Here is a 12931-nt window from a genome sequence, read left to right on the forward strand (position 1 = left end):
CTGAAAAACCATGCTTTACGAAATGACACCATCGTTTACTCTTTTTACTGTCACCATCTTTATCATGCTTCAATTCATGTTCACCCATTTCATCTGCCCATTTTTATCGAGATTGGAATGAATACTCTTTTGCCCAAAAAATCGCCATTGAAACAATCACAATCGAATGCAGTTCGCGCGGTGCCCAGGAATCGTACTACAGAATTCAAAACACACCAACAGCATAATAGCATAACAGCATAGCATAGCAGCATAGCTCCCAGCAAGAGGACACCCCCTGCGATGCGATGCGATGAGCCTCAAACACACCACGAGAGCATAAAACTCGCTCGTCGTTCTCTCGTACCGTACGCGGGGGTTCGGTTCGGTTGTTGTCGTCGTCGTCGTCGTCGTCGTCGCCATCGTCGGTGGCTGCGGTTTATGTGGAACTGCTCTCGCGCATCCAAGCAGACAGCTGGTGCTGGTGCTGGTGCTGCTGTTGCTCAGCTGCTCATTCATAAGTTGCACGTTCTGGCGAACAGTTCGTGGGGAACGCGTGCGCGCGCGTTTGTTCGTCCGTTCACACCATATCCGTGCTTTTTTTTCAACTCGAATGCGACGAAAAGAGCCGTCGTGGGAGCTCGCTTTGGAGTCTTTAGTTTTCACGCAAATTCACGAAACTGTTCCGATAGTGCGTCTGTGTGTCGGTGTGGGTGTGATTCGCGTCCGTTATCTCTTTCTGTGAGTATCCTGGTAGTGCACGCTCCACAGGATCTGGTTGTGGCAGTGCAGAAGAGGCGGAAGACCAGCGGTAAACGTTGGCCTAGTGGCCCAAGGGGCGTTGTGTGTGCCCTGAACCGACCACCGTTTCCAGTGACCTGCGACCGATAATACCTACTGTCGCCGAAAGGGGAGCGAGTTTAATCGATTTGAATTGTGCAAAAAGAAATCCTTGCTGCTGCTGGTGCTGCTACTGTGTCCTGCCTGTTGGTGTATACAGTTGTGTGCGTTGGTGTCCTTGCATTTGTGTGCGTAGCTAGTGGGTGTGTGCGAAAAGTCGAGAGAAAAACGCGAATCTCCGAAAACCCCGAGCCAGCGGTGGCTGGCAGTGGCTGGCATAATCAAATTCTGCTGATAGTCCTGCTACCCGAGCAGCAAAGTTGGCCGTTGTTTTGTGAGATGTATTGCGAGATGAGTTGGTGAGAGCAGAGCAAACCGAGTAGTAGTAGCACACGGCACGGAGAGCCCACGATGCTCGCTCGTCTGAGCAGCGAGTGATAACAACAGTGTCACAGCCAGCGGTGAAACAATATCAGTGAAGGTGAGCATAAAACGGGGGAGAACGGGTGTGTGATTTGTGGAGGAGACGCATCTCAATTCTGTATCTCAACTCCTCCTGAAGTCCATTTGCGGGATGCGATTCACCAAAAAGCATCCTTCGTTTGCTGTTGGTGTTGGTGTTCGTAGTGCAGCCACGTGTCTCTTCTCATCTCTCAGCCACGGGGCTTCACTGGCGCCATCGCCATCGCATGACATTTGTGGCAGAGCAAAACAGGACGACGAAGGAAGGTCCCCGAACTGCCAGGCCAGTCGGTCATGTCGGTGTTGTGGAAGGTCGATCGAGTGTTGTTGGGGGTTCGGTTTGACCTAGAAACGAAAAAACGATTCGGGCAAAACATCACCCTCATAGAGCCCCGATGGACATCAGGCGGCACGGTCCGTACCTTTGGCCGCAAAGAGTGGATAACCTTGGGGCCGGGTTTGCCCTTACTTGGGAGGCGGACCGCTCGGCTCGGCTGTTTGTTGCGCTTTCATGCACCGCTACCGTAGCGCGGCGAAGGCATACGGGAGCCCGGGGACCGGTTGGAGCATTAAATTGACGTGACACTTCCAAAAAAGGGAAGCTTCTTCAACCGCTACCGATCTTGTGGTCGTTGACAGCACCAGAGCGCACGTCAAAATGCAGCAATGGCTACTGTTACTGCTGCCGCTGCCACAGCAACCCAATAATCGTTCAAACAAAATTGTTCTTCAACGCGTGTGCCGCTGCTCTCTCTCTCTCTGTCTCTCACTAATTTTGTCTCTCTTCTTTTTCCTCTCCAGACTGAAGACAGAGCCTGACGCTGATGCTTCACGTGCGGTTCACTGCGACAACCAGCAGCAGCACTGCGGAGGAGCAACGGCATCAGCATCCAAGGACGACGCACGTCTCTAGTAGAGCTTCTAGAGAGCATAAGTAAGGTGAGAGATGGTTGAAGAAACTCGTAACGCAACGCCACTATGTGGATTCAGGCCACAAAAGTACCATAAAAAAAGCGACGACACTTGGACAGATAAAGCGGAGGAAAGCGCGCCGGAAGCGCCTGCATTAGAAGAGGATGGCCATGGGCCCAAAAACGGGATAAGCATTCAGCATAAAATACGGATGGAAAAGTGGGTCACAGTCGATGTTGGTCGGAGTATTCTTCTTCTTCTTCGCAAATCCTCGACCACCATAGGGATGACGCCGCTGATGACGATGATGATGATAATGATTATCGTAGTCGTCTCACACTTGAATGGTCAATGCCGTTGCCGCCACTGTTTATCCAACCATCACACCACCCCCCCTTCCAACGACAAGGATCGCTTGGCCAGCGTGCGGTCAACGGAAAGTAAAACCTCTTCCATCGGTGGTCCTCGTGCTGTAGGAGGTGGAGACGTAAATAAACATGACGCTCCCCTCCTCGAGCACGCTCCTCTCTCTCCCTTCTATTCGTTCTCGTCAGCTGATTTTTCACTTTCCTTTCCACGCACGGACCAGGCGAACGGTTGGCCACCGGGGATTCTTGTGATGCTATCGCTGGGCATTCCAGCACACACCCATTCTGGCACTCTAGGCAGGAGGATTATGCTCTTCTTATGAGCGGTAAGCGTGGTATCTCCGATACAAGGCTTTGTTTTGAGAAACTTTTTGAATAAAGTTCTTGCTCCGCTCAGAGAGTTTTCGCAAATCATGGGAAGAAAGATATTTAAAGCAGCGTGCTGCTGGTTCTGATATGTCATTGTCCTATCGGGAAGTTTGCAGGCTCTGTCACTTAATCCAACATAGGCTTTCGATAGTCACGCTCCACTAATTAATTACTGCCTCTCGAGAGGAGGCTCAAGCTCTCTGTCCCTCTCTTTAGCCAGTAATTCGTCATTCAATTCCTTCGATTTCGAAAAGCAATCTTCTGTTCGGCGAAGAGGGAACGAGGAACGGATGCTAGCAATGTGAATTCCATGCCAGGCGAGACGTATGAACGTGAGCAACATGAGAAGGACATAAATCTTCAACAAAAACACACAAAAAAAAAACAATGATGCATTACGGGACACACGAACGCTCGCGTCTGGCTGTGTATGTGTGTGGGTCGAGCCAATTAAAAATGATCACCCGGATGGATTTATGTTTCGCTTCGCGTTGGCGGCCATGCAATCGCATCGATCGCCCGGAAGCACAAGCGCAAGCAATCATTTTCCATTAGATCGGTTATCGGTTCCGCAAACAACACTACCGTGCATGTGTCCTTGTGCGCGTGTGTGTTTGGTGATAGGTCGAGCCCAGTTGGATCACATTTCACACACGATGGAAGAGATTGGTTGGTGTGTTCGTTTCCCGCTGCATTCGATCCTTGCACGGCATCCTTCTCGAGACATCCGCCGCATCAAGGATCCGCCGAGGCGTCTTTTCTCTTTTCTCCGTTCCCGTGGCCTAGTTTCACCGTCGCAGCCAGCAGCCATTGCCACTTGAGTCACACGTGCCCTGGTCGGCGAAGGATTCAATTACATAATCCTGGTACCACACATACAGCGATTATGTCGAGTAAGGCGAAACACTTGAGCGTGACGCAGCACCAACGGAAAACGGGGGCCTGGCCACGGCCGGCTACGAGCTGCCGAATAGAGGACGCTCTCGTTGGTCCCATTTCTTTGCAAATCCTTTCGGGCGAGGGCTGGGCCAGTAGAAACACTTACCGACCGGCCACCAGGCCACCAATTAGCTGCTTCGCTTATGGTAAATCTCTGGGAAGAAACAGAGAAACAGACACAAAAAAGACTCTTCTGCTTTTCCACTAGGGAGTCCACCCCGGGGAAAGGGGCCAGAGGATAGCTTTTCATGAGAGTAAAATGACATTCCAGGGTGTCTTATGAATAGCAGCACCAGTAGCACCAGCAGTTACACCGAGAACGCTGACTTGCTTATTGAAATTCCACTCAGGCAGGCAGAGCTACCAGGAAGCTCTCCGAGGCCTCAGGCGACTCACTGCCTTCGGCCGAAATCACGGAGAATACAGATTTGCTTGTCACACTCAAGCCGTAAAGGATAAGATCAGTTGATGTTTCTTGGAACACCTCGTCGTCCACGGACGTCAGAAATACTAAACTTTGTACAATTCCCATGTCCAAAGTGCAGTTCGGTGCATTGTGCATCGATAGAAGTAACTTCTTCGAGAGTTAACGTATGCATTAAAAAGAAGAGATCAAATTTGAATGGTGATAAAAAAATAAACTATGACAGATAATTGAATTCTGTAAATTACATGCGGAAAGAAAGTTTATCAGGTTATCAGCAAAAAAATCTACGCCATTCCGCGCCGAATTCTGGTTCCGAGTTAAAGAATGGCAGCTGATTGTTAGCCACAGCAGGGTCTTCTGGAGGAATTCGGTGTGCGAGTGAATTTCACTTTAGAACTCACTTTCTTCGTGCGGGAAGTAAAATATAAAGTGCGTTTTAATAATTTGTCATCCAGGATGAGATAGGTATGGCGTTTATTCGCAACCGCCACGTCGAGATGCATTGAAAAATACAACTTGACTATCTTGGTCAACCACAGTCGCTGCAGCATTACTTGCTGCTCCGAGATCAGTGGCCAGGCCTTCCGCTTTCTGACATGTATGCCCATGTCCTCCAGATTCTTTTTAACTATTTGGACCATTGCACCGATCTCAAGGTCGCTGCGATGTAATCACTTTTACCTCGGTCTCAGTCATCAGCATCTTTTGGAGCTTTTTGTTTTCGCCATCACGATTAGAGTTCGACTGATAGAGCTCTCAAATTTTGTCTGATGACTCATGGATAACTACTATTGACTCTGCATTTTTCGTTTTAGCGGTGCAATTGACGTTTTGCTCATGAAAAATCGGCAAATTTTGTCCCTTTTTTTAATGCATACTTTACTATCATGACGCTATCAATCGTCAGCATAATCGACCAAAAACCTAGTCCAATCCTCTTTGCATTGGTTTTGAGAGAATTTTTGGGACCACAGAGAGTCGATTGGTGTCCCGTGAAGGTGTTCGAAAGCTGGAGCTCGAGATACCGTTAATGATAAAGCGCCACGCCACGCTTTAGATTACGGACCGCATTGGACGTTTTTATGACGGTTCCACGGCCCCCCTTTTCGGACATTCGGTAACGCGTACGAGATGCGATGACACGCTATGCTCGGAACACTCGGATTGTTGTCACGCTTCTGTGAACGAGAAAGAGAGAAAGAGAGGGTGTAAAAATGTTGTTCTAATGCTCCCCTGCTCGCACACCACCACGAGATCTCCAAATTCAGGTTCGAGATCGAGAGATCGAGAGAACCAAACATCGAACGAACCCAGCAAAGGGTTGCCTGTGGACTGGACTGGACTGCACATCACATGAATGATGCATATGATTAGATGAATTCCATATTTTGGCCCCTACCTTCTCCTCCGATTCCTCGTCCCCGTTGCTGCTGCTGCTACTGGACCCAACCATTCCGGCCGTCCATCATCGCGATCCCAGAGAATGCCGAAACCCAAATACTTGACGGATGAACCCTTCCCGTCTTGAAATCGGACTCGGAGCATGAAAAATTGGTCTCCGTTCGGCGGTATTTTAATCACTTCACCATGTTACCACATGCCATTGGACCTTCGCCGCAGCAATAACAAACGCACGCATAGTCCGAGTATCTCACCCTGGACCACAACATATCGTAACATCGCCGCATCATGCACGGCAGCAATCTGTAAAACCCATCAGTGGAGGAAATATGTTTCGCCCTCTGTAGCGAATCGCCTCTCCTCTCGATCCCTCTTGTTTCGTTTCTTCCTTTCTCGGATCGAGCATACAGGAGATGAATTCGTTTTATTTTCATTTCGGAGGCGAAGATGTGCCACAAATCAACGCCGGACGAATGCGAGGAACGAGTTTTAAGCTCCCGCGAGGGTTTCTGCGTCGAGCGACCACGGAAATGTGGTGCAAATGACAGCCAGAGTGATGCACCAACTGTACAGCTTGCAGTTCCTCGGTGCATCCGGCGTCCGGATGCGCTTCTGGCTCGTGCATCTGTTGGCAGCAGACCATCAGGAGCATGATGCTTAGAACAGTGGTGCCCGGTGAAGCACACAGATGCAAAAAGCAGCATCCCATAGTCGGTTGTCAGAGTTGAGTTGAGAGGTTAGTGTGGCCAGTTCTTTAGGGACCCTCGAGTACCATTGGTTGTGCTGGAAGAAGTGAGTCCAAGGGCGATTGTTTCCACAAATGAATCCGGCACTCGGTGACATGGCATCGGATGTTTATTGGAACACAATATACCGCATTTTGACCGGAATAAGTCGCAGCTATTCTGGGATGAAACTTTCTCTCCGAGAATGTCCGAAGGGCATGCGAAGGGTGCTGGGAAAAGTTCTAGTAGAAGAAAGGCTTTGTTCAGTCTCTTTCAAGGCAAGAACATCAACTACAGTCTGTTGTTTATTTTTCATCTTGAATAATAGATTTTAATACTTTATTATACAATGGTCTACAGATTAAAATTGCACATTTCTATGCCCTGTATTTCTATACAGCTAACAATAAAATGTTGTGCAGGGTGCGCCATCAGACGGTACCCTATTTTAAAGTTGAATAACTCTGCCATTTTTCATCCGATTTTAAAAACTAAACCAGTTTTATTTAGATTATTCTATGCCGTTAATTGTGTCATACCCAAAACATGATATCGATCAAATGACCGCCTTCATTCGACGTACAAAAAAGAGGTTCTTTTTCTTACATTATTTTGACAACATTTGGCGAGTTATTTTGGCAATTTCAGCTCCAATATTTGCTCAAAGTTGTTTCATAGTCTTCGGTTTGTTGGCATAAACCTTATTTTTTAAATAGAACCACAGAAAATAAGCCAGCGCCGTCATATGCGACAAAGGAGGAAACCACCATTTATTAATCATCCATTGCACGATCGCAGTTTCCACTATAGACTGATTATTTTCAATGTAAAGTGTGACAATTTCAGTCAGCTCTTTCAACGTGAAGTGATGCATTACTAAAATGGCACAGACTGAAGTTTCAGAAACTGGCCTATTTGTCAAAATCGGCTGAAAAATGAGAGAGTTATTCAACTTTAAAATAGGACACATCCTGATGGCGCACCCTGTACTTGGTTGTTGTGCGAAGTTCCTTGTTTTTTTTTCCAGGAAGCTGTAAATCGCAATTACAATCACTGGTTGTCAGTGAGCAACAATTGCGTTTACAAGGAAATTAATGATTCAGTTGCTGTGGGGATCTAACTGAGAAAATGCATCAGCTATCGATGACAGTAATTCTGTGGAAGAATGGCCGTGGCTGCTACGGTCATGAAATGAGTAATCAAAGTAATGAAGGTTAGGTTATTCGACATCCTACGAGCTTGAATCGATTTGTTTCTTCAACTGTTATTAAACTGAATGTTTAATAACAATCGGAAAGAGATCATTACCATTAAAGCAAGTACTTTTGTAACTCGTATAATTTTGAGTCCGTTTCCTGCAGATATACAACAAGCCCTGTACTTTGGACCCATAACGCCAAAAGCCCAGGGGAAACCATGGTTACGTCATCAAACTCATCACAGCATCATTACGATCTGAAGATATAATTATTTTGGATCCCATTCCCCGGGATCATGACGCACTAGCGCGTGCCCTCATAAACCCCCTCACAGACTCATAGACTAGTGCGGACACTACACTGGATGTAATGGATGGATTAACCTTCTCCGGTGGCCCCGGTGGTGCTCCAGGTGCTGGCAGCGAAGTTCCGAGTGCTTCCGAGACAGCAATAAAACCTAAACTCGGCGCTCGGCGTTAATGAAGATTTATACGGAAAACCCGGTGCCAGATACGCCGTTCCCGTAATGGAGGACCTCAGGTGGCGCTCATCTACGGTATGATTTGAAAGGTTAACCTCAGCCGCTTTTTAACGATGTACTTTGCCCAAAAAGGCGACTTAGTAATTCGTTAATAAAGGAATTACTCCGTCGCCATGATTATCTTCGTGAGGTTTCGTCTATTTTGCGCCCGTTCTGAGTAAAAGAACTTTAAAAAAGAATTAGTGTACCGTGCAAGCAAAGAAGCAGTAAGATGCCAGTAAAGGCCTTTCACGGAGGGAAAACTACATTGTAGCGGAACGACAACCCGATTGCAATTGTCAGCCCCAGTGGCTGCGAATTCAAAAATAGACCTCAGCTCCCTTCTTATGAAGATGACGACGATTGTGGCACATTATGCGCGGCTCAAGGCTTTTGTTTGCATCGACAGTTCTGTCACATCGATTTGGAATGGCCGCCGCCGACCATCGGCACTGGAGCTGAAGAGGGAGTAGGGAGGAAGTTACGGAGCAACATCGAGTTGTCGTCGTGTTCGTCGTCGCCGGCAAGGCACCCCGGGACACAAGACCTCGACCTTTGGCGTTCGAGCGGCTTAATATAGCACGGTCGGATCGGTTGGATCGTGGAAGCATGATGATGATGATGATGATGATGTAGTCGGATGGCCTTATTACAGTTCCGCCACGGAACACCGCCAGACACCATCGTTTCGTTTTCTGCCTTCCGAACGCCGTTTCTCCTCCCTCTCTCTGTCTCTCTCGTCGTTGTTGGTGCACTTTTCCAGTGATCCTATGCTGCCAGTGAGGCTGCTGCAATAGAACACAAATAGGCCTGGGCTGGCACGTTGGGTAAGCCTTTCCATCATAATCTGCATCGGAATCGGAATGAAGGGCAACGAGAAAAGACTGACATGGTACGGAGACGGGGCCGTTGGAACAAATGGCGATAAAGAAGTTGTCACGGGACCACCAGCACCGGGGGCCACACTATATCGTGTGGCCGCTTGCACTAGGGAAGGGCCCGTTAGAGGTTCAATTACATGCAAATGGCCATTGTTTTCAACCGACCGTAGACGTCGAACGTCGGGAGCACCCAGGGATACTAATGAAAAAGTTCAATAAACCGGCGACTCTGGACCCCAATTTGCTTGGAAATGGGTTTATGATGTATGTAAATGGTGGTGGCGGCGCACATGGTCCCGAGGATCCTGCTACGTTCACGGACCCCCGGAACGAACGGACAGCAAAGCGGGTCTGGAATGAAATTAGATTTGCTCATGCAACATTGTAAAGTTGTGGTTGTGTTTCCAGGACCCACATACAGCCACACACAAACACATATGATCGATCGAATCAACCTGGGTCTGATGACGACAAACCCAGGAGAGAAGCATGAAAGAACCGTTACTCGCATTTGGCCAAGTTTATGCTGAGTGCAAAACATTGTTCATACCCACAGCCTCGCCGTTATTCTCTACGCTCCCTTCCGGTGGGCGCACACCCCACCCTTTTTGCGGTACATCAAACTTTAATTCCTGAAAAAGACATTCCCAGACAGACGGACAGACAAATAAACATGCGGAGCACGTGAGCTGGGCGTGATGGGCACACGTGCGTGGTCACACTAACCTGTCATTTGTTTCGTCATCGACAGTCGCCTACACCGAGAGTGGTCATCAGTGAACGACAATGATGGTTTTGCGGTTGGTTTACCATATTACACACGCATCTATCCATTAATTCATGCACCAGCGACCGAAGCGAAGTTTGTGACACAAAACAACTTCATCATTGCCACCCCTCATACCCTGCTTTTCCACCCTCTGCACCTACAGTGGTCCGCATAAGTAAAGGCCCACCACTATGGTCCACCACATTTTCGTCTGTAAATTCGACATTTTCGGTCACAAAGGCCATGTGATTTTTTTTATAAAAGCTCTAATTTTCCTCTTTCCAAATCACTTGCTGTGAGCTTGATAGGTTCGAGAACCTTTTTTTGAAAATTCTTTAAGTGAAAGATGATCGAGCATGATTGTGACAAAAGTAAAAGCCTACTTTGCAATAAATATTATTAGGACTCCGACAGAGCCTTGTGGTTACTGTATCTTTAATAGGGTTTTTATTTAAGTCTGTTTCAATGTTTTACGTGCCCTCCATTATTGTTTACATACGTTAAATTCACTTATCCTAGCATCTCCAGTAGAAAGTCAATTGCGCGCGGGCTTTTGCACTTGGAATGGGTCTATCGAAGGACAGAAGACTCTATGCTTATCAGAAAACCGCTTGTTCATCATTGTTTGAACCAATTATTTCGACAGATAGTAGCAGAAAAATGATCATCGAACGGGGGCAGTTCATGACATCCTAATTAATCACCAATGTTCTAGATCAGAAGCTTACAGTTCCAAACTCGGACGCCATCGGAAGACGGATGGTAGGAAAAATGTAAAAATCTTTCCAGAGATTAAGAAATCATCGAAGCTAATTATCTTTTTAATCATAGGATCCCTTTCATAAGATCCCAAAAATAGTTTTGGAGCGAAGTATGCCACGGAAGATCAGCTCAACATTAGTGCAGGAGTAGATATGCTAAAGGACTTCCGTTTCATCCAAAACTGAGCTAAATCGTTTTAATTTCTCCCAAAAATATGTTTTCAAGCTTAATGAAGGCTGCAGAAGTAATTTATTGTTTTAGAATCATCAATTATGACTTTTAATACAATTCGTCGATAGAGAGTTTAGTGGAAAGCAAACCATGGTATGCCATACTGTCAGTTGCAGGTCACAATGAACCAGGGTGAGAATATGGAGCAGTTTTTCCATTCAATTAGACTGTTAAATTAGTGAAAATAACAGTACTGTGGGGTGCGCAAATTATGTTGACGCGCGGAAGGATTTTTTTTATTTATTCAGTCAGCGTATGGGCCCGAGAAAGCAATTTTGTTGAGCTATAGAAAGACGATTTTAAACGAATCGCTAAAACTATAAATTCTTATTGACATCCTCGTCGGATTAATTGTCTAGATTCACCTTCTTCCAGGTCAGATTGAGAATTTATGGGATTTTTTTATGTAAACCTCCCATTATGAATTATGTATCTATTAAAACCAAATATTTTACGATGCAATACGATTAGAATAATCTCCAACATATCTGAAAACATGTGAAAGACATGTTAAAATGGCTGCAAATGGAAATCCGGGGTAATAGTGGCCCATATTAATTGAGATACATGTTTCCTTGCAGGTGGGCTTTTACTTTTGTCACAATCATGATCGACCATCTTTCACTTGACCGAAAATGTTACCGAAAATGTCCAATTTACAGACGAAAATGTGGTGGACCCTAGAGATGGGCCTTCACTTATGCGGATCACTGTATCAGAACTTTCCACCCTTCGTTCTTTTGTTTTTCCACCCATTTACAAATGGAAAACAGGTGTGAAAAACAGTGGAATATTTTATTGATGCTCCTCGAGGGCCCGGGTGCCGTTCTGCTACAGCGGGGATGGAATCTAAAGCGTTTCAAAATGGCAACCACTTTAATGCTCCAGCGAAGCGCTCGCGGAGGTCTCGCGCCGCCGGCGGAAACCTCGAAACAATGGACTGAAAAAAGCTGCTGGTGGTGGTGCTGAATGATGATCATCATGCTTGGCCACACATACACCCACGGGAATGTGATAATAATTTAGGCGCACAACAAAAGACCGCACCGACCGCTCCTCGTTGTCACCACTCTGCATTGTCCAAGGGATGCTCCCCCCCAGCAACCCACCCACCGGGATGCTCTGTTTGGCACGTTTGCCTCCCGAAAAAAAGAATGCTTTATAAAGCGGACCCCTGTTGGGCGTTAAGTGAGAAAATGATAAAACGAGCCGCACTCATCGAGAGCGTCGTCTGGCGAGGGGTCATCGCCCACACATGTACCTGTGGGCATTCGGTTCACAAGGACTTAAAGAGAGGCTCGAATGTGTGCGCTAAAAAGATTGAGGCCCACGCGCCACGCCACACCACGGTGCACTTGTCAACCGGAATCGCGATAGCCTGGGCCTGGGCCTTGGCCTACCCAAGATACACCTTCAGCCGCCATTTGTTGCTCTCCCTCTCGGTCTCTTTGCTCATAAATCTCACATACATTATACGCACCACGTACACACCGCCCCAATCACCGCACCAGCTGCAGGTTGTCCACCGGAACCGGGAATTTATGGATTTCATAAACCAACAGCCTTGGCGGCTCAGTAGGCCGTATAGTGATGGTGCCGTCGTGTGACGCTCGAATCCTGCGGTTGCTAGGATGAGTTTGGTTTGTCAAAAACCACAAATCAATCCCTCGCTCGCTCGCTCGCTCGCTCACTCGCCATCCCTAGCAACCCAAGAGCAGCAAACCAACGAATCCGGATGGCGACGAGTGGTCCGAGCCCGGAGTGTTCCGGGGATGATTTAATGGACGCAGGATGGATGGGTGTGTAATGAACGCGAACCCGAAGAGCCATTCCGTGTTGCACGTGGGTGTGTGTAGGGGTTGTCTGTGTACAACACATCTCTCCTCCATCTCTCTCTCTCTGTGTCCCAAAAACCCTCCATTCACCTGGGCGAATAATTGACACCCCTTCCTTTAGGGTGCACAGAGGACAAGGACTGACTGAAGGTGCCGAAACACCGTGGGTGGTATCGGAGCTGCATTAAAATGCACTTCAATTACCGGTCCTCTCAACAATGCAGAGCAAGGGGTGTGTGGCGTGTATGTGCGCCTGAGAGAATTCAATTCATTACTGCTGCTCCAGAGGCGGAGGCCACGAGACAACAATGA

The 12931-nt window shown here is 47.4% G+C and overlaps 1 protein-coding gene across 3 annotated transcripts in view; it reads left to right on the plus strand.

The window, feature by feature from the left end:
- Positions 1-531: 531 nt before the first annotated feature.
- LOC126577340 (gamma-1-syntrophin) overlaps positions 532-12931 on the plus strand; it is a 41043-nt gene continuing 28643 nt past the window's right edge. For all 3 annotated transcript variants that reach the window (XM_050238869.1, XM_050238871.1, XM_050238870.1), the window contains exons 1-2: positions 532-1300; positions 2083-2220. The gene's annotated coding sequence lies outside the window, so the exon portion shown is untranslated. The remainder of the gene's footprint in view (positions 1301-2082; positions 2221-12931) is intronic.

This window comes from Anopheles aquasalis, chromosome 3 (assembly GCF_943734665.1).
Source record: "Anopheles aquasalis chromosome 3, idAnoAquaMG_Q_19, whole genome shotgun sequence".
Taxonomy (NCBI): Eukaryota; Metazoa; Arthropoda; class Insecta; order Diptera; family Culicidae; genus Anopheles; species Anopheles aquasalis.